Here is a 26,067-nt window from a genome sequence, read left to right as displayed (position 1 = left end):
TGCCCACAAACCCAGATAGAATGGTGATGCCAGCAATCGTTCTGCTTTCAGAGTGGTTGTATTTGCATTAAGTTGAATACATACTTGCACGCATACGTGCCAGCGCATAGTCATGAAGCATTTTAGTTCCTCAAGTTCCCACGTCCACCAAAGGTCAGGGCACTAATTCTCATCACTCCAAAAGGCAGTGTCTTTGTACACACCCATGACAGATGATAGGGGTTTTGCTGGGCCAATTCCTGGCACCATGGCACACATCTAAATGTAGAGGCTGAGCTGACTCTGGATCCCCCTGAGCCTGTCTCCAGTGAAGGGGGCTCACTGACAACAAATCTATAGTCTGTACATACCCGAGAGTGCTGGGAATCAGGAAAGTGCTTTTTACACGTGCTGCGCTATGGGCCCTATAATTCCAATAGTTTTGGAGATCCTTTTTTATTTTGCCTGCCTTTTTTTTTTTTAAATCTTTCTTCTTCCTTGTAAAGTCACCATCTCTTATCCCCATAAGCTTTCATAAGATTTGCAGGAAAAAAAACATTACTAAAAACATAAGGCAGAAGAAAAATGTGACCAAGTTTCAAGACCTTCTGTATGCAATACGGAACAAAATTAAGTAACTATGCCAAAATGCAAACTAAATCCCACCCGTTAATCACAAACAGGTGAAGTGTGCGATGTAATCAAAATACCAAGATCAAAAGAGCATTAAAAAAATCATAACAAATGCGAAATTTGAAAGAAATGTGCACAGAATTCCTAATCCAATACCGTAGCTGACTTTTAGCCTAAATTTTGATTTATTCCACATTTGCTGGGAAACATCAATGTTTCCCTGCTAGTATTGACAGAATAGGTAGAATCAGATCTAAGCCAGTTTGCTCTGCCACTGCTCCCCTAAGAAACATGACCACTACAGCACTCGAATTCCTGAGCTCACAAAAAAGCGATCTAGGCAGGAGTTCAAGAAGCGTGCCAGTCAATCTTTGTGTTTTATTATAGGATCGATTATTCCAACATCCTTCTTGATGAACATTTAGGAACAGGTTAGACAGATCTGCTTTGGTGGGAACTTCACAGTTTTTCCAAGCACTCTATTTCAGCTCTGCAAATGTTACACCGAAACCAATGTCATTGCTACCAAATGGTACAAGTGCCAGAATGAAGTGCCACTTGAAAAATGTAATTTCGGTTCTTGTTAAAAAGCCTCTTCATCTTTCTATTTTAAAAACACACCTCTTTCTTTGTTATTCATTCATATGTAGCAAGCCAGTTACATTTTATCTGAACAATGAATCTGATTCTCAAGTCAGATTTATTGCATAAGCTTGACATTGTAATAAAAAATACGCAAGGAAGATGTCTCTCAGGTTTGTTATAAAGCCAGCATCCTCAATGCTGTACAAAAATGAATCTGCAACCCACCCCTGCGCAAACAGTCCCAGGCAAAAGAACCAAGTGAGCAACGTTCATGTTACTAAATACAGTTGGTAACTCAAAGAGGACACACTAACTGTAGTCTATATAATCAGGAAGGTCACACCAAGTGCAGTTTTAAACACAGCTTTATAATATACGTTAAAAAAAAAAAAAAGAAAAAAAGAAAAATCAGTGTCAGAAAATTGCCCTTTGGTGTCAGACTTTTTTTTTTTTTTTTTTTAAGAGAAGACGTAGCTGCTTTATGCTTTTCAAAACTCCTGTATGTCTTTTCAACAGCTATAAAATACAAATTTATCTTTCATTAGTTTGCTTATTATGGTGCTTGCCCCCCTTTTTTGCAGGTTATTCAGAACACTTCAGCTTCGGGGAAACTGTTCTTATCATCTTTCTTTCCACGTGGAACTAGCTGAAAGATATTCATGAAAGATTCACTAGGGCCAATTTTCTGTGAGTATAAGCAACAGCAACATCAATATTTCAATGTCTAGAAAATGTGGCTATTCTCTTGCCTCGAGTAAATTGTTAGAAATCATTGTATTTTAATGAATTCTAAATTTCTCGACAGATTCTTTGGGTACCTTGCTTCTGAAAATTCACAGGGAGAGAGAGCTTTTCCAACAAATATTTGGGGACTACGGATCTGCTAATGTTTCAGAATATACTTATGGTGGTGTAGGTGGATATGTGACTGCTGATCTTTTCATCATGGTCCTTGTAGACTGCAAGTTTCCCAGGCAGTTTCAGCTGTCACAGTTGCTTAGAGTCTGCTGAGCTGTTTTTAGTTACTCATTCAAATATTCATAAGAACCGAGGGCTGCTGTTTGCTGTCTGGTAACAACTTCATTTTCTGCTCATACTGAGCTTGTCCTTGTGGGCTGCCTCTTCCCATTCAGATTGGCTTTTTCACAGCCATGTGACCCTTGAAGGCTAATGGAGATTCCCTGGGAGTAGCAGAAAGAAGCATGTTCTACCTTTTATCTTTGCTTGGCTGGACGATGAAAATAATTGCAGAAGACAGTTATGGATTACTAAAGAGACATGTGAAATGATCAAACCTGTATCAAGCACCAGTTTCTGCTACCAGAGAAAGCACATCCTTTAATTATTTACCTTGTGGGACAGCTCACACCTTAGGATAGTCACATTTTTGCGCAAATATTTACTTAACAATATTGTACTTGAGCAGAGTAATGAAAATAGGTGTAATTTCATGTAATGTTCTGGGGAAAGACCAATGGACTGTGACATTTCCCTGCATGGGGGAAATCACTAGAGTGCAATGCTTCTATTATTTCATTAAAACTCTTGCTAAATAACCCTTCAGGGCAGTACAATTCTGCATTTTTAGCTAAAGGAAATAGCTGAAGAGGAACCCACCACTGGTGCCAGTTAATAACAGTGTGTTGTAGACTTTTAAAGACAAAATACTATGTAAAACACTTGAACACCCAGACACGCTTCAATTAAAACAGTAATTACAGGAAGCTATGCAGTATGCTGCAGTCAGTAAGGGCACTTCCACTTTGTCGGGTGCTTCCAGAGGCAGAGGAAGGCAGAAGCCCAGGCACCACCCCGACTGTCTGCAGAACATTGCTCTCGTTTCACTTCTGTCCTCTTGCTTCGAGCCAGCTCTTTGTTAGGAAAAGGACTTCCCACTCGGCTCGCGGGCACCCCCTACACAACCACCCAAAAGGAGAACGTGCCCCTTCACCTCCGCCTCTCCGTGCAAGCGCTGCCCGCAGCACTGGCTTCATAGATCTTTAAATGAACGTAACAGATTAGCATTTCCCTGGGTATCACGTAAATAAGCTTTGTTTGTTTGTTCTTGGTTGTGTTGGGTTTCATTTGTGGTTTTGTTTGTTTTGTTTCTTGTTTTTGTTGTTGGTTTTTAGTGCTAGTGTTTTATGGAGAAAAGGTTTAATTTCCATCAATACAACATGTCAGATATACAGCATCTTAAAATGCCCATCCTTTTAATTATCTTGTCATGCCATTTTCTTTAAAAGATTATCTACTTTAAAGCTTGGATTTAAAGTCTTTATTTACCCACTTACTGAACTTAAGTCCATACTAGCATTGGACTGCACTGAAGCCTTCTGGATAAGCCACACTAAAGGATGGAACAGGTACAACAAACTTTCCCTGTCTGTCCTGTTCTACTCCAAGTTCAAAGGAAAAAACAAACAAACAAAAATACAAACTGTGGCAGGTTAACCAAAAAAAAAAAAGATGGTTTCATAGGTAGTGAATGATGAAACTATCTTTGGAAGAAAGTAAGGAGAGTGGAGAAAAGAGCGCACTAACAGCATTTATTTATAGTAGAGAAACACCCACTATCAGAGATTAAGATAGTGTCAGCTTTTCCACTATGATCCCATATTTCAAAAGTTTGTAACCTGGCCATGAGAAGTCGCTTCTAAAATTGAATCTAGAATATAGACTGAATTTAGTTGTGTTCTGTTTATTATTGTCGGTAAGTGGATCCCAAAATATGTAATAAAAATAATACACAAAAAAACAGCTACACCCAAGTCAAAATGAGGTGCACTGATCATTATCTATGTTAAAGGCATATCAGGCACAAATCACAATCAGGTACCCCTTGTTCCATTGTATTTAAAACAAAGGGATTTTTAAAGTACAATGCTTCTTTCCTTTGTTTGTTTTTGGTTTTGGTTGTTACTATAGCTTTAATTCAAGATCAAGAAAAATCCAACTGAGCAAACCATGCAAGAGCACTGTAAAACACAGGAAAACAAAATACGAGGGATAAGCACTGAAACAACCCCTGCTTCTGCAGCACCTGCAAGATCCATTTGTTTCTCTGTGGAGACACAGAGCAGGAGTTTTTAGCTCGAGCAGGGGGCTGGGGGATCTAACTTGATAGACTCTGACCTTTCATGAAATCCCTGCAGCTTCCCCCCCAATCTATTTTTCCTTCGAATATTTTTCCTTTCGAAGGCTTCTGAAGAGCAAAGGTTAATGAAGTAATCTATGACTGAATGCTAACATATGCAACGTATGTACAGAAAAATGCACATCCCATTTTTCACATTTCTCTGGAAACAACTATGGTCTCTTATAGCTGCAATTTTGAAAGAATGCAATTATGGTATAGAATTTCAGCTACCTTTGGGCTGAGGCCTCTGGAGACATACAAAGAATTAGTGTATTGTTGTGCAATACATTTGTAAAATCATGTTCCTCTAATATCCTTCTATAAAGCTAGAGCGCGATCCCTCAGCTAAAAATCCCGTCTTTCTTTTCTGCTGCTTGTAAAAATACCTATTAACAGCCTAAAAGCTTATTTTCAATTTTTAAAAATCAAAACCATGTGTCAACTAAATTAGCATTAACTAAGACAACAAAAGAACTGCTCTGCCAACGACAAAAAGTGTAAAGCAAAAACCAGGCACTGAGGGTAACAGATGTGATGGGGCTGGGCTACTGGAGAGCAGCAAACCTGAGACACGGGCTCTCCACTGATGCTGGTCGTTGGCTGCTGAGTTTAGGTACGAGCTTAGATAAAATGTGAGCAGAGAGGTTGGACCAGAGTCAGCTAGGCAAGTCTAAATGACAGGCATATCTAACATGCGGAAACCTGCATCCTCCGTCATGCTCAGACATGACTTGTAAGGTGCTAAAATCAGTCACCTTTTGCTACTTTCCTTAGTGCACTGATGGGCCATCCAGGGACTAAGTTCACTTGCAGCAAGAAAGTCCAGTCATTCCTCCCCTCTCCTTGGTGCAACCGACTGGACGAACCTACACCAGGAATACTTTTGTCCCAGAGAGGTCCAAGTCCGAGCTGGCTTAGACTTAGCTTACGGGACAGACAAAAGGCAGGCAGGAACTTAGAGATCAGGTTTATTGATTATAACAGAGAGAACTTCAACCAATGAAGCTGGAAATCCACTTTGTAGCCAAGTGATTCCTAGTAACTCTTTTAGCTCATCTAGAATTTCAGCGCAATGTGTTTTTTCATGCTTACTGACAGCACTGATATTTATGCCATCTAATAAAACGAAGTCAATTAGTATCATTATACTGGTAAAACTTCAGGCTAGTTCCTTAACCCAAGTTTGGGTACATGGGATTGCAGAGTAACTTCTGAGGTCTGGGGTTATCATACAGCAAACATATGACTATTACGAGCCGTGAGTCAGCTGTCGGGGAGAAGGGAACTGACTGCTGAAGACTGTACCATATGTCTTCATAAAGCCCCAGCAGAACAAAACCAACACCTAATACAGAACCAAGGAAAAAATGACACCTACTGATCTTTCATCAAACAGTACTGCTGATCACCCTAACACCTTGCCATGCCTAACCCTGAAAGAGATCAGGGACTCAGCGTGAGGCACAGCTGCTGTGCCTCAGCCAACGCACACACACCAGAGCTTTGCATGGCACAGCTGCATTTACCCGACGGAGATGGGGTGAGCCTTTTCTTTTGCACCATTCCCTGTGTATCAAGCCTTCAGAATTTCTCCAAAGCTGCTCCCAGTTCTTCCAAACTACCAAGCACTGCAGGTTTGATGCTGAATTCAAACCCATATTATTCGCACAGATTTTGTCCCCCAGTTTCAGACAAGCCCAGGTTTGGCCAGAGCTCATCTTTCCACTGGAAGAGCAAGTTTACAAGCCTGACCGTATTCTCAAACCTATCACCCGCAGGATGCTCACTGTATTAACACATAGCGAACTCCTCTCCTTTCGCTCACCCAAGTACAGCAGAACTTACCTATTGCAAAGGTCCTTCCCACAGCCTCTTCCCTCACCCTCAACAGAATTATTTTACTAACAGCAGCCTAGAAGACACCCCTTTGCTCTTTTCTAATGTTTTCAATAAGGAATGCAGAATTATGCAGCAGCCACGTTCCTAAAACATATTTGTATGTTAAAAAGTACTTGAATGCAAATATAAGCATCTTTTGGATTTTTCATTGATAAAAATCTCTATACTATTATATATGAAGGCAGGAACAACCGTAACCTCTGCATGTTAAATACAGTAATTTTTGTCAAGGTAAGTAATACTTTCCTTTTGCAATGCTGTTATGTGTGCAGCCAAGTAACTGCACTGGATGAGAGCAGCTTTGTGTTATACAAGCAAGCATGAGGACATGAACCCATTCTGACTTGTGAACTTTCAACCCAAAATTCACTTGAACAGGATGCTTTTGGGGAACAAAAATACTGACATAACGTGTTTCTGCATTTTAATACCTAATTTGCAGGGGGGAAAAGCAACATAAGATGTATATATTGTAAGCAAAACAAGAGAGGATTTTTCGTTAAACAACAGACATACTGAGACAATAATTATCAAAGTTTCCTGGTCAGTTAGGAATTAGTTAGGATTGCCCTCTAAGAAGTTAATCATTATAATCACATTCTTTTCTGTACGCTTTGCCCTAAACTGCAGCACTGAATTAGCTGTGAATTACAAATTACAGTGTTTAACCAGAAAAGCACACCTGCAATACCCAGAACGCCCCCCAACATACTACTTGGGTCAAGACCACCACCCTTTTGCTCACGTTGAGCAGCAACAGCCTCCCCGAGCTGAGGGCAGCACCTGCAGAGCAAAGGGGCCGCAGGAGAGCCGACACAGCCGGGCTGCCCGAGGGGGTGCGCGGGCAGAGCCTGCACCCACACCTCGCACCTCCTGGGGCACGGGCAGCGGCCGCAGCGGCACGAGGGCTGGGCGGGATGGAGCCCAGTGGGTGCATCACAGCACGGCGCCCCGTGCCCCCGGCCTCCAAAGGGCAGAGGCACGCAGCCACATCCCACCCCTCGACTTACTGTCGAGGGATGGCACGAGAGGAAACCCAAGGGCTGGTTTCTCTCGGTGATAATCACAACATTCACGGTGAGCACGGCTGGCTCCGTTCGTGGATAAAAACAAACGCCCTGTGTAGGAAGAACAAGACGTTCCCCAACAACGTCAGTAAATCCTACGGCACCTCCTAATCCCGCAGCAGCCGCCAAGCGCGTCCCTCCTACCCCCGCACGGCTCCCCAGGGGCAGAAGCAGGGCTGGCAGCCCCGGGACCCCCCCGCCGGCCGCCCCTGCCCGCAGCCGGCCCGGCCGCACGGCGCAGGCCGCCCCCTAGCTCCGCGCCGCCGAGGTGCAGGCGCTGCGGAGCCGCGGCCTCCCTCCTTCCCTCCCGGCCTCCCTCCTTCCTTCCCTCCCTGCCTCCCTCCTTCCCTCCCTCCCAGCGCCGGGCAGGGCATTTCCCTGCAGGCAGGGGTGCAGGGGAAGGAGGGAGGGAGGCAGCAACGCGGAGAGAGGCTCAAAAAACCTTCCCAGCGACCAGCGGCTGCGTTAGCACCGTTTTTACTCATTTGAAGACCTGCTTTTGTAGTAACATCTCACGACGAACTTCTGAGCGCCTGACTACCACCCCCCATGCAACAATTCCAAGTATTTCAAACCGCAGCCCAAAAGCGACCTTCCCCCTGCGCGCCCTGCTGGGCCAGAAATCCCCCCCAAATCTACATTAAGCAGCCTCTTCTCATGTTTCCCCATTAATAATTGGTAATCTCTCGAAAGATTTGATTAGCATGTATTGAATTTCACGGTCCTTTGATTAGGGCAGGGCAATGAGTGCTGCTGGGACTCGCAGCCGGGCCTCGTCCCACAGCCCGGCCTGGAGAGCTGGGCTCTCAAGTAAACTCCGTTATAGCTCCTCATGTAAATAACCTCTAGTCTTCCAAAAATATTTAATAAGAACTGAGAGCAGGTGTTTTTTTATTGTTTTAAAAAAAAAAAAAAAAGTTGTATGTGATAGAAGGCATGCCTTGACCTCTGGAGGAGGATCTCTCCCCCCATATCAGTATGCAGACTGAGCTTTTCTCCAGTTCAAAGGATCAACGTTTCCAAAAAGGAACCTCATGCTAACTTTGGGATCAGTTTTATTATTGAGGGACATTTTTCAGCCACAAAGCACTACGGGTTGCTCAGGTTTGATGTGCTGAGGTGAGAGAAAGAACAACTATACAGATAAAAAAAGATGTTTGCTCTGAAACAGCAGTGATCCAGGTTTTCAGAGCAGTCTCATTATTAGCACAAGGAGCAAAGAGGATTTATTTAAAATTACCTGACAATTTGTTCTGAGGTTTGATCTTTTGTATTTCAGTTAAATCCTACTTATTTTGGTCCCGTTTTAAGCCGATTCCACACAGCCTAAGAAGATACTTTCATTGCCTTCATTTTACACATTTTTGGATTATGGTGTTCTTTTGTTTCTGTGTCTGGTGAACTGGGTCTCATCTGAGCAGCTTCATGAAACCCGACAATAAGAGAAAATCTGCTGCAAACTGGCCCTAAATAATCACAGTTTATAGAGAGCTGGTTCTCACAGCAGAAATTCCTTTTACAAAGAATACTAGGAGATATTAATGTCTCCAAATACAAGAGAGATACCAATGTTTTCCCTCTGCAGCATAAAAAGGCAATAAACACTGCCTCCAGGATAGCTGGACTCCAAATTCTTCTTTCAGACTCACAACTGCATTTGAGCACTTGAACCTACAGCACCTGAGCACGAACGCAGGGAACCTTCTCCTTCTGTCACCACTCCTACAAGCAAAGCAAAGCAAAGCACCTCCTGTCAAGGCAGGATGGATCTTGTGGGCCCAGGAGCGAGCCCCTGCCAGGCCCATCGCCGGAGCGGCCTGGTCCCCTTGTGCAGCAGGCATGGGATCCTGCAGGGCTGCAGCCTGGCCACATCCTGCCTCACTCTAGGGGCTGGTGGGGAGGCTCAGCACCCTCACACCCCTCATCTGGGCACCCCTGGGGGCTGGGTCAGCACAGTGAGGTGACTTGGTCCTGCCAGTCCCTCACTAGTGTAGGGTTTGTCAAGGAAGGAAGGTTGGGCTGACTTTGGGGCCTGCCTTGAGAATCAGATCCCTCCTGTACCACACTGTTCAGGTACAGGGTACAGTCCTGACCTCCTTGCCTGACACAGAAGTGTCAGGTCAACCTTTAGCCCCTGTCAGCTCAACTATTTGGGTCTCAGTTCCTTGGTCTCTCATTGTCCTGTGTTTAAAGCAGGGACAGCAGTGTTCCCTTCAAGGTGGGCCTAATTAAAGTTGGCAAAGTGCTTCAGGAAACCCAGTAAGGGTTACAAAGGACAAAGTATCATCTCGTTACCTTTGTATTCATTTGGTCTCTGCATACATTTGTTTTTCTTGAAGACACAGAAAACCTGCCGTGCAACAAGTTACTGGGGGAGGCCAGGATGACGTATGATTTTAATCACAACATCTGTGAAAAGGTTCCACTTCAGGAAAAGCTTTGGTACATCAGCCACGACAGAAACAATGAACAGCTGTGTGAAATGCTACACTGTTACAGGACATCTAATTAAAGAGAAAAATCCTGAAAAATGGACTCTAATGGACTCTGTTCTTTCTACTGCAGAAGATAGGTCTATCCAGCAGCACTGCCTATGCAGATGAGGTTTTATTTGTTTCACATATACAAAAGACATTCAGCACAAACTAGTAACATGAAAAGAGCCTTAGAGACCTTTGCCTCAGTATTTGTATGCTATTCATAGACTGTTTTACCATTGTTGCCATCTGTGCCAGCCTTCCAAAGCCATTACCTGGTCACAATTTCAGTCCTGTAAAAGACCAGCTCAGACTCCATCATAAAGCATTTCATCAGCTGAATATTTCAAGGTTTTCATTACCATCATAAGGAAGCATTAATGATGATAAAATAATCAGTCAGCAAAAATTCTATTACTTCTCCTTTAGCGAATGTGATCATTACATCCTCACTCAAAAGTTTCTCATTTCCTGAGGGATCAGAACAACTATTAGCTAAAAAGCACAGAGAAGGTACAACTGACACCCATTAAATGCATAATCCCATTGCCATAGAGAAACCCCACTGAAATTGCACCCTGAATATCTGTTTCAGATAGGTGTTTCAAAGGCTTCTTGCTTTTATTCAGATTAAGAACAAAAAAAGTGTAACAGAGAAAGATGTAGCCATATAACACAACCCTTCTCTTTCTGCTCTCTCTTGTATTTTGTCTTTCTGTGCATTGAAAGCTTATTCTTTTAGCCGGATTAGTTAGTTAAAATGTGTAGTGTTCTTTTAAAATGGCTCTCCATATTTCTCTCCATGGATTACTTTGAAGCACAGCACGTCTATTCTTTTAAACAGGTTCACTCTCTTCACAGGTGTTCATTAAAGTGTGCTCGACTAATCCCCTTCGCACTGAAGTATGCAGCTTTTAAAAAGGACCTATGCTAAAAACCACCATTGCCAAACTCTTCAATGCTGTAAAATGCAGACTTTCAAAAAGAATTCCTTCGGCTGCCTTAAAGACCACACATGCTCATCCTGTAACAAATACTGACCTACTTAGTTAACCTGTTTTTAAAATGGCATTTTGTCTTTGAAGTTCACAGAGGAGGACCAGTCACTCTAGACTACAGTCAATTCCTGTATCTAGTTGTTGGTGAGAGTGCGCATCAGAAAACCCACCAGCCCATAAATAATAGAGGTGATTCTCTCAGCAGCTTGTTTTCTGAAAAACTGACTTCACGGAGGAGAAAGGTTGAATGAACAACCATCTTTTTAGATGCTTTCCTCACTACCCTTGGCAGAACATTCAGGTAACACTTATGAATGTAGCCTCTCATCCACCACTCTTCCCAAACTTCCCCAGATGTGGTCCAGATTTAGTAGCATTAGGCCAGGCCCACATCAGCAAGTACAATAATATAGATCAGTAGGTGAAAGGTAGGTGAAAGCACCTGGTGCCTGGGATCCTGACACCTCTGGTATATGTAGGTTGGGTTTACCTCCCATTGCATTTAGTCTGGGCCCCCAGACTAGATGCCCTCAGTGCACACACAGCATGATGCTTTCACCTCCCACGTCTCCTTCTCCCAGGAAAGGAGACAAGTGATATCCAGGCCATTTTCTCATGGCTGCTATGTTGTGACTATTCCAACTTTTTAATTTCCTGCAGGTGTCCATTTGCTCAGGCTGGCAGTTCGAAATACTGCCCGAGGCACCTGCTGCATGTGCCAGTGCAGCTTTGTGCTGCAAAAGTGTTCTCTAATTCAACAAACATTCATAAATCTTAGGGAAATGCATTCCTTGTTGTCAGCAGCAGGAGGCAACCAAGATCAGCTTTCAAAGCAACCCTTTGCAGCACACAGGCATGTTCAGATCCCTTTAAAACTGAATTTGTCACATTTCAAGTACTTCGGGCACCCTTCTTTGAAGATCTCACTTAGCAAACACTAAATATGCTAAAACCTATAATATTGGGAAAAACATTAAAATCCACTTTACCAATAGAGTGGTGAAGGCAGAGAGATTGCTAAATGCAGAAAAAAAATTGTTGTTAGGGAAAAAAAAAGTGTATAATCCCTGGTTATATCTTCTAACTATCAGAGACTGCTGTCCTAACACACAGGATTCACACACAGGGAAAACAGTTGCGACCCAAAAAACGAGAGAACAAGTGTCCATGACCACCACCTAGCGCTCAGCACTGGTGGGAGATAGGAGCTGGACTGCCTGCTGAAAGGATGCTCATGTATTTTACACAAAGCCACAGTTAACTGAAGTGACGACCCTTGGACCACAATTCTCAGCTGCCCCTGCCAAGACAGGAACCTGCTGTAACCAAATGCAAAAGGCATCTTATTTCATAAACATGATTTTTACCTGGTGTGGTCACTGAAACAAGTAAAACAAAAAAAAAAATCATGAAAGTGATGCTGATGTGCAAATGTACTTTGGAAAACAGGAAGGAAATTCAGACATGAACTTTTCTGTTGGAAAAACTCCACATGTGGTTCTTCACTGTTATTTTGGGCAACTCCAGCAAACTTTCCTATTGAACTGGAATCATGGTTTATTCCACACTGCATTCTTTAAACATATGTGTAAAACACATATAGCCCATTATTGCATAATGCTACCCAATTCACATGAGTTGGAATGCCCGGTTCTATGAAAATGCTAAAAAATTTTACTATTTGATTGCATTCCCAAAACAGAGAAATTTGACATTTTGGTGTCCTAAATATTGCATAGTAGCAAGTCAAGAAAAGATAAATATCTTGTTTTGGAAGTGGAGTGTTGTGCTCTGATATTTCCTGTAAAAAAATAATAAAAAAAAACCACAAGCAATTGACATTTTTGAAATCCATGTATTTCATTGACATTTTGATGAACCGACTTAACCTTATACTGACTGAAGTCTGACTCCTGAACTGTAAGTCCCATAAAGCAACAGACCGTTTTCTTCCTGACCACTTAGTTTCCTAAAGCAGACTTTCCTTCCTAGTGCACCCTGCCACAGACTTCTTAATAAACTGAGAAAGAGGTGCATTTCTTGCCATCAGCTACCATTTTCTTTTGTGCACTGAAAAACTAGTTTCCATATAATGTGTACAAGGTTAAAAAAAATGTGGATACAAACAAAACCTCCTGAATTAGATCAGATGAACTTAAAAGAATTAAATTACTGCAACCTTTATAATAGCAACCCTAGGCAAATAATTTTAATCTTGACAGAAATGATTCCAAATAACGTATAGAGAAAATATTGACTTTGCAAAGACAGCTTTCCAACAAAGTGCACAACTGTACATGCTAGCCAATAGCTTACGTTATACACCAGTACAAAGAAGAATGCAGCAGGGGCTTCTGTTGTATTAAGAACTGTCCTAACAAGGTCATGCTTTCGTACTGCACCCCTCGATAGTGTTTTCTGCTTTTGTCTGTTTAATCTGATTATCAAAGTGTGAAACTGTCATTCCAACCAGGAGAGAATAACAAAATTAAAATGTCTGTTTTACAACACTGCTACTTCACAGAGCTCGCTCCTATGAATTTCCTACCCAATTTTGCAGGCTGCAGAAGTGCATAAACATACTAGGATTCTTGACACTAAGCCAAAATCTCTGATCTAGCAAAAAGTATTTGAGAACATCTTTGCCACATCAAGGCTCATATCTTTTCTAACTTAAAAATGTGCATGCTGTTTTTGCTTCTCAAAAAAAATACATTTGTTCTAATTCCATGTAAATTGATCCAGACTTTGGTTGGAAAATTAGATAGGATAAAGATCTCTTCACAATGATCCATGTGTTTAAAAAAATCATTAGTATAAAAGAAAAATCCCCCAAATCATAGACCTTGATAGGCCTCTAATTTCTAATAAACATGTAGTGAAAAACTTGCCTGTCTTAAAAAATGAATTTGGATCTATTATAAAAGTGCCAATAACACATTTTCTAGATAAATGTGTTTCAAATTACAAGTATTTAAGTCACAGGAGGATTTTTTCCCCACCAATTACTTCTGAAACCCAAATGCATCTACTTTTCATTTCTCATCTCATTAACACAAGGTTATTAATCATCGCAATGTGTGCTGGTATTTGACATAAGATGATCTAAATGCATAAGCTTAAGCAAAACAAAACACCAAGACTATGCCCTTCCACTTGGAGTTTTGTTGCTGTAGGTACTACTTGAAATTATATCACTTTTTAATGTCTTACTGAATAGCAAATTAATCCATATCTCTACTAATATGAATTAAAACAATTGACCTTGATGCTCTATTAAAACTGAAAATATTGACTTGAAAATATTTAAGAAAGCAAAAGTTATAGATCCTGATGTTCTGTGTAATCAAGAGCATTATTTTTAGAAGCACAGGCAACAAAGAAAAGTAATTTTATACACTTCTTGAAACATTATATTCCAATTATTGACTGATTGTTTGATGTTTAGCATCAGAGATGCAGAAAAAATAAATAGGCTTAGAAGGGCCAGACAAAAATATTATATGTGCTTTATTTACAGAGGGAATACAGGTCTTGTAGAGTGCTCAAGTTCTGTACGCACCTTCAAATTTAGAGCTAGAGCAGACAAATTGATTTTAAAAAAAACAACTTTCTATAAGGTCCTTCCCTCAGAAGGAAGATTTTACTTATGACACTAAGGCATGATCTCAAGTCAAAAATAAGATCTGCAACGGGGTTTCAATTAGACCCCAGGATAAACCAAGCTTTTACCCTACAGGTTTCTGCTTAAACATAGGGGACCGGGTGTGCGGTTGTTTGGTTTTTTTTGTGTGTGTGTTCAGGCAACAGTCAACTGGGAGCAGTCTCCTCCCCAAACCTATATATATTGGGCAAAACAAGGACAGCATATCCATCGTTATTTTGACTACTAGTTTAGTTGTATGAAATTCCACGTTACTAAGGAATTTTTACTGTTTGACAGCCAAGTGCATCACCAGAGTTTGCAGTTCTTAAGAAGTCTTTTGTACACTGTGAAGAGCAGAGTTGAGAGAAAGCATCCTTCGCAAAGCAGCACCTTCATTTCACACTGGCGTGGTGCTGTACATTAACGTATGCTCATTAGTGAAGACCCAAACTCTGACAGCTGATGAAGTTTGCCTAGGACATTCTTCCAAAAGGTGTTTCATGAATTCTTGTAGAGGAAATTTACCTTTTCACACCAATGTAACAAAACCAGACCAGTCAACATATTGCAACTGCAGTTACAAGTTTGCCTAGGGAAACAGAATTCCCCATGGCCCATATTCACTCTGTGGCATGCCCCTGTCCTCCCCTTCTACCCATGCATTTCCCTGGTGGGCTACAGAAGCTTACTAGGTTACACTGACTGTAAACCAAAATATTTCTGATACACATCTTCACGGTTTCTGCATTGTTTTTGCTTCTCCACACTTCTGACACACATGGTGAAGCAAGAGTGGAGTCCTTGGAGTCCATTCCATGGACAGATAATTGTTTCAAGGGGCAGCAAGAGAGCCTGGAACTAATCCAAAGCTGGATACTTTCAGATTTTCTACGGATTGCTTTTCTAATTACACCAGGAGTAAACATTTTCCTCCTGGCACTTTCCCACCACATACTGACCAAGATATGGAAATGCTAATTCTAATGTCACCGTCTACGTCTTCCACATAATGTCTCATCCTCGAGGTGAGAGAGAAAATTATCACGTATCTTATTTAGCATAAGCCAAGCCTTTGCTCCTTCTCATACGTCAAGTAGCTTTGCTCATTAGCTTCCCTAATTCTAAAAAATTATTGAACTTTTTATAAAAAACATTTGCTATCCTGAGATCAGAGCTTGCCTCCTGGCAGGAATCAGCAGATATGAACCTTTGTAATGAGGATTCCCCATGGTACCTCTGAAGTCAGCAATGACAGTAGCTTTGCCACCTACCACATGAAGAACCATTAAGGTCTGGAGTCCTCCACTCTGTCCGAGCTGAGCTGCCTGAAGAGAATCGGATTCACCTTCTACCTCCTGAGGGCAAATGAGCAGGAAACTTATTTTCTACAAGAGAAGAAAAAGTTAGAGTCAGCCTTGCTGCGTGTTGCCAACTTCACCAGGCCATGCAAACTCAAATAAAAAGCTGACCGTGTGTGTGGGAAACCAGGACAGAGGGAAACTATTAGTCAACTCATTTCAGCAGAACATTTGTACTGTTTTGGTAAAGATACTCTATACTCCCTGCAGCTGCTCAGGCGTGCTCTCCCAGAGCTCTGGGTCTGCACGTTACTTGCCGACACGTCCAAACTCTTCAGGCTCCCTCCAGTAAGAGGGCCGGCTGAGCAACCTCGGCTGCCGCTGCCGTCTGCCTCTCCAGCTGTCAGTCAGCAGCAGGAATTCCCTCACCACATAGCTCTGCGCACTGGGATTCTGCATCTGGCTGACTCTGGGAGCACCCAGCTCTGCTCTGAGCAGGGAGCAAGGCAGCAGGAAGCAAGCCTGCCCTCTGGATTCATCCCCCAAAGAAACACATTTTTGAATTACATTTATCTTTTTGCCATCAGAGCCTACAGGGGAAAAAAAAAATGAAGTGATCACAAAGCGATTACTCCCTTCTCTGTGGCTGGGAGCCAGGAATACACTAGCCCCACACCAATCTTTTGCTTCATTTGAAACAAGCGGCAGTTTGACTAGCTCTGTGCTTTTAAAAGCAGAGATTTGCTGGTTTTAATCTGTTACAGACAACAAAAACTGAAAGCAAACATAGCCGTTTCTCTATCAATTTTGCAAGTTTCCTTGGCTCGTCCTAAAAATCAAGGCACTCTTTTTTCCAGTGCCAGACCAGATCCCATATGTTTACAGCCTCACCTGAGACCTCAAACCTCCCTTAACTTACCCTACCTCTGACTTCAGTACATCTGACCTGCAACACCTGACACCCCAGCTAGAAAAGCAGCATGCCCCCAGCTAACACCTTCTCAAAAAGGAGGGAAACTGTTTAAGTGTTAGAATTAGCACTAGGTAAAGCATTTCAATGACCACTGTATTAATTTCTTTTACCTTTGGGGTACATAGTATTAACAAGAAAAAGAAGTAGTAGTATTAAAGAAGAAAATAGTATTAAAAAAGAGGAGAAAGAGAAAGAACACTACCAAATACAAAGGATGGCTCCTTTCCATCAAAGTCACGCAGAATTCTCTCTGTAAGAGAACTTTTAAATATTACCCTAATTCTTGGAAGGAGGGCTGCTAGTGGGGTTCACAAAGCTGTCTGCCTGCCTAGATCAGCATAATTGCTCATCCGTATTGTTTGGCTTGATAAAGCCACATACACATGGAACAGGTCCTCACATGTCCTTTGATACGTTGCTACAAAGACTGCTGGTAAGAGGAAAAGAATAAATCAGCTTTTACATCTGCAGAAAGTAATAGGCTTAACATACAGCAAATACAACTTAAATTAGACATCAGGCAAAGCTTTACAGTGGTGAGGGTAATTAAGAGATCACCAAGAGACCATGACATCTCTGTCGTTAGAGGTTTTTCGTTACAGCTTAGGCAAGAGAACGGAACAGGTTGCCACTCCCAGTCCCACCTCCTACAATCCTGTGTACCTGTATCGGGATGCAGAAGCCACAGCTTTTAACTCAATTTATTTAGTAGGCATTGTGGAGTACCATCAGATATGATACGAAGCATAATCATGTTAATAAATACATGATAATTCAGTAGCACTGAGAAGTCCTGGGAAGACATGCACCAATGTGTTAGAATGAGGACAAGGCAAATGCACCCTTGTGTGCAATTTATCACTGTTAAACTCTGCTTAATTTCTGCTTGGGCCTCTAAATGCCTGAGGCCAGAGCCTGCGAGCAGGCAAGAAAGCAGTGAAGCTGAAGGTCTGTGTGCTATGTTATAGCTACTATTTAATAAAAAAGCTTCCCATTTTTATTCCTAAATTGTTTGTTCGTGTCAGTTTATAGCCATCACAGTGGCAACAGTGAAATGCTTGGACCCTTAAAAAATTGTCTCCTGCAGAGGACAGTGCAGGGACATAAGCAAGTGAAGACTTCCACTAATTATAACTTCAGCCTTTGAAAGGGACTGGATTTCTTCTGCTAGAAGTTCTTAACCCCTGATTCCCCTGGAGCTCTGTCCCTTTGCCGTTTCCCACCCTGAGGAAAACAGCTGATCTGCCACAGGATTTTAAATCCCTGTCAACATTCACATGAATGTTTGGACATTTTGCTTTTCTTTTTTTCTTATTCCTACTTTAATTTAAAGAAATAATAACAAATCTCATCTTAGCATGGCCCACACCTGCAATCACAGGTAACTGGTTGAGACCAGCAGGATTTAACTTTTGCGAAACATTCAGAGAAGGTTTGCTACCAAGCAGATGGCAAAAATCCGGTATACAGCACAGAATGTCTCAATCCCAGCAAATACCCTCTGAACATCCCTCCATCAAATCGGTACCTCCTTTGCAAGTCACATAAGCCTAAATCTAATTGACGAGTGATTATTGCCTGCTGCAGCATGCTGAATGCGCGACTCCAGCGCTCCCCAGCACTAGCCCAGCACTGAACGCTAGAGAGCAGCATCTCTCCAACATACCAAGAACCGCACGCTTGTTTTTTCACTTCTGTTTTCCGAAGGCAAGAAAAACCTGACCCCTATTCTGGGAATTCAGTGCACTCCCCTAAGAAAAGATATCAGATGTCCGATCAGACGGGATTGAACTGTAGATCCGCTGGGTAGCATAACCACTGCACTGCTTCTGGGTACTGGCTGCTGACAGCCTCCAAGCAGCCTTCCCAGAGTTGCACATCCTTACTGCATACTTGATCTTCTCATCTGGGGTATTTGTATTACTGCAGCATTTAAAACATAGTTCCATACCAGTTCCAAGTTCCTTTTGGAGCTGCTTGTGCCTGTTCAGTCTGCAACCTCATTTTAGAAGAGTTAAATAATACAGGGAGTTTACAGCAATACTGGGAATTAGACCAAAACGTCTTCAGTGGTAGCTCTTTCCAATACTCTGTGCATCCAAGCCCACATAACTCAGGCCACGCACTCAAATAACAGCATTGGAATCTAAATCTTGTTTCCCACCAGCAGATACCTGCTCATTGGGTCTGGCAGGTGCGTGAGGGTCCTCACACGACGCCTGGCCGTGCTCAGGCACAGCTCCGGTGAGACGGTTGTACCGTACTGCTGCAAAGAAGGCAGCAAAGGATACCTATCAGTGCTGCCCAGAACAGCAAGTCTGTGACATGCAAAGCCTGTCTCCAGAGAAATGCAGCAGAGTTTTCAGCTCTTTTGCTGGAGCCCTGAGTCACGGGGGTGAAACAACACCAGTCCCACTGCTGATCTACTGGCAGCTTCGCTCCGGTCGGGGTAACTTCAGTAAATATCATTCAGTCCAAGACAGCTTCAAAAGGCATAGAATGGAAAGATGTGTCCTTTATTTTCTTAATACAAAGATGTTCTTTCCCCAGATTGATATTTTTATACATCTGGTATGAGAGCCTGTTGAAATGTGAGGTATGAATGCGCAGATGTAAAGTACAGATACACACGTACTTAAAGCAGTATTCTCTATGTTGCTTTGTACTTTAGCACTTAGGAAAAGCTCCTGTGTTGATAAGAATACTGACTTTTATTTCATCATTGTACATAATTCATCACCATGACCATCAGATAACCTACATTCTGGCAGCAGCAGAGACAGAAACAAAGATTTTCAAAAGGAGAATCACACGCCTATCACTTTAGTTCAAAGGGGGTTTAATACATATATGGCTATTACTGTCTTTGGGGTTAGATAGCAATACTAACTCATTGCGCTAGTATTTTTTCTCTTGTTCGACACTGAAATGTTCAGTACGTGGCAGCATATTTTTGCTGAGTGCCTCTACATTCCCTAGCACAGGAGCCTCCAGGGCCCTGCAACCAGCTGTAATACAAATCCTGAACTGTTTGTTTGATAGAAAGCAGCCAGCTAGTCCTAGTACACAAGTTTCTCATGACACATTTTAGGCTAACCTATGACCGTCCAAATTTGAATAATAATTTTTTCCTAAATGTTCATTTAAAAAAAAAAAAAAAGAGAACACATCACTAGCATCTAAATCATAACAGCAAGTTTCACCTGTTACTAAAAATATTTAGCAAAACATTCAGGATCATCACAGACCATGCCCAGTTACCTTGTTGGCCAATTATAGCCCAGTTTAAATGACCAATGTATTTAGAAGCCCATTTCTTGAAAAGGAATGCAGGTAGCTCTGCATTTTGTTATCCTGCTCCTTTCTTCTCCAGAGGAAAATTCCTGCTAACCCCATCTCCCTCCCTCCAGGGGAGAATCAGAGTGAAGGGGTGGAATCAGAGCCAACACCAGCAAAGTCCCTAACTACAGGCAGCAAAAGGAGGAACCGCTGTGTGCCAAGCACTGCACAGCTGTGTGTGAAGGTGCCCAGAAAAACTTACAGGACAAAGAAGTTCACAAGTGAAGACAGGAAATGCAAAGACTTACTGAAAGTTAGAGATAAAGTCTGTGGAAAGCCAAGAAGAGAACCAAAGAGTTCTGTCCATTAGTCTGTAACCCTGCTCACAAGAACTTTGATCCCATCCATACTATTGAGCCAGTAATATTGATCATGTTTGACACTCATCTTTTTGTTGCCTGAAGTACCTAAAAGTAAGAAGATACAGTGCTGTCCCAATGAGCAATATTCTTTCAGACTTCCTGCCATCTTCTTGGTAGCAAAACTGATGAAACTCAACTCTCAAGTTTTTGCTGTTCCACCACACAAATAGAAGGACAGAAGGAAGCAAATGTCCAATTTACATAATTTTAGTTCTACAGTAATTACTATGTGTGAGGAAATATTGACTTGAGTGTAAATGTAAAGAACTGTGGCTATTTAGTGTGAAATATGGAAGCAGAAGATAAAAATGGGGAATAAGTAAAAAGAAATAAAACGAGGTTTAATAAAGTCAGTTTTGTCTCAATTATCCACTCATTGAAACAGGGATGTTAAACACTCTCAGATTTGTCAAGTTTCAACTTTTAACTTCAATTCTACAACTACAAAATACATACAGTACCCAACAGACATTTCTTATGAAATGAAGTCCTCTTATGGCAAATGAAGATAGCAGAAAACAGATGTTTGTTTTTAAAGTGTTGTGTTTTCTTAATGAAAACAAAAAGAACCCATAAGGTTCCTTTTGTCATCTTCTTTCTTGTCCTGCTCAGCACTTTTGGTGCTGGATAGCAGAAACTCTGAACCAGAGCATTACTAATCTGTATTGTCCTAAGTATTATTTTCCTGAATTATGACAGTTTTTAAAACATCTCAGCCAATGCTGATCAAAAAAAAAAAAAAAAAGAGACCATACACAATTGTTTCCCTCGTGAAAAATGCTGATTTGATTTAAGCTAAAACATTCTGCAAAAGATGTCTCTTCCTACTTGCAAGACTGAAGCCTGCCATATTTCACTTTTATGTTATGAGGAACTAACCACATCAACCTTATCAAGATGTTTTGATAAGGGTGAAACAGAATGCTTCAGTATTTCTTTTCGTAAACATTTATTTTGTTTTGATTGAGGATGAAACCAATGGACAGAAATGCCACTTCCCACCCAGCTGTTCACAACAATTTTGCTAAATCTACCAGCTTCATGAGGAGTCTCATTAATTTCAAGAGACTCTAGACCAGGACACAGAAACACAGACGAGCATGGAAGAAGCACACAGCATCTCACAGTCTTAAAGGTCCTTCTCTATAGCTAAATCCTCTCCAATAGCTGTTTAATGCATTATAAAGACAGGGATAGTAGGTAGAGCTTACCTTCTCCAGTTCTGCTGCAAGTGTCATTCTACAGTCAGCATAGGGACTGCTCTCTTAGATGGATTTTTCACCCGTAATATTTTATAGGTTGGATATCAACTGGTGGACAAAGTCCCAGTCCTTCACTGCTCCATTCCCAATATACAAAACCAGAACTCCATACAAGTTCCATCAAGCAATATTTGATTTGAATTCCTTTTCTGATTTCTTTTTCTTGACCTTTCACTCCTTTATATATTATTGCCCACGTTCCCTCTTTCCAAAGTAGTTGTTGATTTACTACTTTACATTACACAGACTTTTCTTAGCTTGGCTTGTCAGTAGTAGAGATACACTGAGAAATCCTTATCTGAAAGCTGGTGATGCCAATGAGTCCCATGAAGCTGTGGACTCTGGCAAGACAGTACCTGCTTAATGAAGATAGCTTCTTTGCAAGGCCAATACAAAAGGTGATGTCTACAGCTCCCTTCTGCCTATGCACAGAAAAAGCCAGGATAATAGGGCTTTCAACCTAGGCTACCTGAAGACAAGGAATAGTGCAGACTTGACATGAATTTGTTTTTTTTACCCTTCTTCTCCATCAAACTGAAAAAGCTTGGAGAGATTTTCTTCATGCTTTAGGTATCTCACAGCATCTAAACGTAGATGGGATCTCAACCTAATGCCATAATCTCATTGTGGCAAAAAGCAGTAACCATTGTGTTTTGCAGACTGCCTATTTTAACCCATCAGTATCCAAAATCTGTACACCAGGGCAACAACACTGGAGTAAAAAAAGATGTCATCAGATGAAAAGGAACAAGCCAAACAGATATCACTTATAGAGAGTAAGCATCAAAAGTGACAACTGAAGCCAAGAGTCCTGGGGGAGGGAATGCTGGTTTGTCCTATAATTACGTTCTCCCTCCCTTTGTCAACCTCCCTAATCCTGTTTCGAGTGGGAGTCATTTTCTGACAGGGAAAATAATACATATGGAATCAAACAAGTTGTTTCAGGCAGAGCAGAGCAGGAGGGAAGGGTGGGAAGTGTGCTCTTCAAATAGTTTCTGCTCTTGCTTTTCGTCTGCTGACCACAAGCTGTGCAATGGGAACTGCACGACAGGCTGCAAGGACCTGCTCGACCAAACAGCCATCCTGCTGCGGCCTCCTTTCTGCGGGGCTTGCTTCCAGCAAAGAACATCTGAAGGGAGCAGGAAATGAGACAGTCTTCAAGTTCAGATGCTCAGTTGTGTGACCCAAAATAGCCCCATCCTTCACCAAAATACAAGCGCACTTTAGATGCAAGCTTACAACCAAGGTCCCTGAAGCCCCAAAAAGCTCTTCAGAAGCCCCAAGGATTAGGCTCGGAGACTGGACACCTAGTCTTGAGCCTTGGCGCCACCACTGGATTCTTTTGTGGTTTTGCAGTCTCTCATCTCTGTTGCCCAGCAGGGTCATGACAATGGCAGGATTTCCCTCCCATAAAGAGTATACATATCATACACACACAGATATACTAAATCCTGCACCATGCTGTAGTCAGCTCATTAACACCTAAAATACGCCAGCTTTCCTGCTAATCCCAATTTAAAGCTCAGTCGTTTATTATAAATGTATGCAGCCCAAAACTTGGGTTTAGAACTTTCTCCTCTGTCAGAGCATACCTGCAAACTTGGTTATGGCCAGCGCCCGCAGTACAGCTCGTCCCTGCTAGGTAAGTCCAAAGTATAATACAGTTGTTTGTTAGGAGGGGGTTAGGCAGCTCCCATGCTTAGCTCAAAGGGAAGCTTCGTTGGGATTCGTGTTTCTGTCTTTGAAATATGCTGGCCATTAGCTTTTTCCAACCAATTTTGTGAAGCACCATGACTTACACTGAAATTCTACTGCAGGAGCACTTTCTCTAGAAATACCTGAAGTGAGGATCATCTGGGGCTTTTCCTTGAGTCAAAATAGTTCGAGGGTCTTTCTGCGATGTCTAAGATCCTTCTGTCTGATTGATCAAAAAGTTTAACTTTTTCAAGGCCGTCAAATGAGTTGGACAATGAAGCAGAAAGATGCAATTCAGAACTTCTTCCAAGTATTAACCATCTAACAAGTATGAAGCAAGCAGCCGACTTGTTTTCCAGTTCTCACTGCTAGGTATTGAGTAACATTTGGTTATTTAAGAGTTATTTGGCCTTTTTCCAATACGGTTGACAGCTAAATAATATATAATCTGGTTTTCAGCAAAGCAATTACCAAGTAAATCTGAATACACTGGAGCAGTAAACGACAGGTTACAACACCTAGGACAAGGTGCCACACCTGAAAAAGCTAATATTACCTCAATAACTATTATCTGTAATCACCAGAATATGCTGAAATTATTGCTTTATTTAGTGGAAGATTAAGCCACCTGTTCTTGAAAACACGTGCTAGGTACATGTTTACTGCCCCCCGTCCCCTTTTTCCAAAGGGACTCCACTATCATTCCAGTAGCACATTACTGGAAATGATGTGTGAACCTCAAGTTTCAGGGCCAGATTACTCAGAGACAAAGTAAATGCTGCATTGTTCAGAGACAAAGTAAATGTTGCAGTCAATTAAGCTACGCACACCTCTCATGAAGCAAAGCAGAGAATTTGATCCTGTGTCAGAGCTCGTAATTGGAACTGTGCAAACACTACATTTTCAAAAAAATAAAAGAAGTTAAGTATGCCAAACTGAAAAGCATTTCATCTGTTTACACTGAAATGACCCCTCTGATTCCTTATTCTCAGCAAAATATTTCTGAGGGTCAAAGAAAAATACCATATTTGAGACAAAATTCAATATTTCCTATCTAGCTGGATGAAAAGGAGCTTAAAAGTTAAATTAAAGCACTTCTATTTTCTCCCCCACAGTTGATTGAAAAAAATAGTTTAAAACATTACAATTAATTTAAATCATATGTTCTGGGCGGAACTATAATTTTGAAGTACTTTCTCAACATTGAATCAGAAACATGTTGCTGCTGTCTCTTTATCATTCTTATTTAAGCCACTAAGGCTTTTCTTTAAGCTGTCCTCTCTGCTTTAAATTTCACAGTAGCAGTACTGAAAGCAAGTAATAACAATCATCACCAATGGCTCTCCCTAATCAAAGGCGTTCGTTTAGAAACAGATTGTGATGATAACTACAGCAACAAGAGGCAGATGGAGAAGGTACAAATTACAACTTCCCTTCCCTCCTCTATGTCAGTCCAATGCTTGTGATAATATTTCCATCCAGCATTAAGCCGTAGGACAGTCCAGAACATCATAAGACCACAATTATGAAAACTGAGCTGTTTGAACATACCATAGATGCTTTGTGAAAAGAGAGTATAGCTTCATTAAGGTATTGTTATATGCTGTAGGATTTTTCTGAAGTTATATGTCTGCTACAAAAATTACTACCCTGTAGTGGTAAACACATCATAAACCAGTTAAATGCATTTGTGCAGTCTTCAGAAAACAAGATATTCTATCATCTCAGCCAAACAATAAGTATCTGGAATGAACACGCTTGCTATTGGAAGAAGGACTGAACCAAAACCGGACCTCAGCTTCCAACCAGCCTGGAAGAGTTTTGACCCAGTTTTGCACTTCCCAGCACACATCTCTCTCTCTAAGCCAAACCGAGGATACAGTTGCATCCTTAGTCTTTCACAGACAGATACAAACAGGCTTTGCTGTCGCCCCAAGCAGCTTCTGTGCTATTCTTCTGGCATAAGTAGGATGCAGTGCCAACGGCAGCACACCTTGCCCTTCAGCAGCTCCCACCTCCTCAGCGCGAGCCCTGTACCAGCCGTGGCAGGGCAGCTCCTCATCCAGGAATCGCGCACACATGGCTGAACTGCTTCAGTGCCTGCTTACACGCTGCCTCCAGACCTCCCTGGAGGCTCCTCTGCCAAACACCCCTGCTCTCGCAAAGTCTCATCTTAAATCCAGAGCCAGCTCGCAGCTCTTCTCAGAGGCAGCCCACTTCCTAGCAGCTAGAGCTACGGGCAGCACACAAGTGGCACATGGGTGTGCTCTGGCGCTCGCCCTGCACTCGCTGCTAGGCGCTGCTCCTGCAGAAGTTAGCTGTAGTCCCCCGAGAAGGGCGTTCGGGCACGTCGGCCTTTCGTTTCAACGCCAACAATACTGGGAACCTTAATTCTAGGTTGCCAGCACTTCTTCGCACATCTATCTCCTACTCACGGCAAGCAAGAGTACAAATGGAGTTCACAACTTTTTATTATTATTATTATCTGCCCTTATGGCCAATCTTTCCTCATGTTCCATTTAATACCCTGCTTTTACGGGCGCACCTTCTAGGGGTGGTTGAGCTGGCATTGCTGAGGGCTGGAAGAACCCCCTCTCCCTCAGACTTCACGTTAACTGCTTGCCATTTACCTGGATTTAGTTACAACAATTTCAAAGGCTGGCTATGGCCAAAATTATAGCCGATAAGCATCAATGCAGACAATTTGTTTCAGGG

The 26,067-nt window shown here is 42.0% G+C and overlaps 1 long non-coding RNA gene across 2 annotated transcripts in view; it reads right to left on the bottom strand.

Annotated features, from left to right (window-relative positions):
• The window catches only part of LOC310904374, a 71,141-nt gene that overhangs the window by 13,624 nt on the left and 31,450 nt on the right, over positions 1-26,067 (bottom strand). For both annotated transcript variants that reach the window (XR_014588264.1, XR_014588265.1), the window contains exon 2: positions 15,695-15,808. This is a non-coding gene — a long non-coding RNA (uncharacterized lncRNA). The remainder of the gene's footprint in view (positions 1-15,694; positions 15,809-26,067) is intronic.

The sequence above is a fragment of the Anser anser genome, assembly GCF_964211835.1.
Source record: "Anser anser genome assembly, chromosome: 9".
Classification (NCBI taxonomy): Eukaryota; Metazoa; Chordata; class Aves; order Anseriformes; family Anatidae; genus Anser; species Anser anser.
This window is presented reverse-complemented; position numbering and strand designations above follow the sequence as displayed.